Below are 857 nucleotides of genomic sequence, written 5' to 3' on the forward strand. Positions count from 1 at the left end.
CTCAAGTGACCTGCTCACCTTGGCCTCCCAAAATGCTTGGATTGCAGGAGTGAGCTACCACACCCAGCCTAAATTTCTTGATTAACATTTCCGTAATTATCTGAAGTTAGTAACGTTGGATTATCTGGAAAGCGGTGCCATTGGTGAAATTCAGGCGTTTCAAACACATTTACCAGGATTCAATCATCCCTGTACTTTTTCTTTTCTTTCTTTTTTTTTTTTAAGAGAGGCTTCCTAATATTAAAAAATAATAATAAATGGTCGGAGAAAAAATCAGCTGATTTCATATTACTGGTCCTATTTAAAACTAGATTTAGCTTTAGTTTCACTTTCAATATTGCTTACAGGAAATCAATGTCAAGTTTTGAATCAAAATAATCACCAGTAATTTTACCTGATTAAGTACCTAAAATTTTGGACTTAATAATTTGCAAATGTTTAATCAGACTATTAAACAAATAGGAAGATCTAAGGGATAGGCACAACTGGGGAATCATTACCCATTTATTCCAGATAGAAGATTTCCCAAATTCTGTTGACAAACTGGCTAGTCATTTCAGGACTGAGTCCATTTTTCTGCTAGCCTGGGTAAGACTCTTAATTATAAATTATGCTTTGTATGGTTCAATCATCCTGCTGTCCTTCACAAAAAGTCCAGTTTCGATGAAATGTTTGTGCTTTGAGAGAGAAGTATTTGCTTGCCACCACTGCATCCGGGCAATAATATTAGGCGATACACACATATCCACAGACACACACACACACACACACACTCATTTTATGGTTAACGAAAAAATAACTTTAAAAAGAGATGAGAAACAAAACCAGATGAGCATGTAAAAAAAAAAAAAAATTAA

Source organism: Cebus imitator, unplaced genomic scaffold (genome assembly GCF_001604975.1).
Source record: "Cebus imitator isolate Cc_AM_T3 unplaced genomic scaffold, Cebus_imitator-1.0 Scaffold240, whole genome shotgun sequence".
NCBI lineage: Eukaryota > Metazoa > Chordata > Mammalia > Primates > Cebidae > Cebus > Cebus imitator.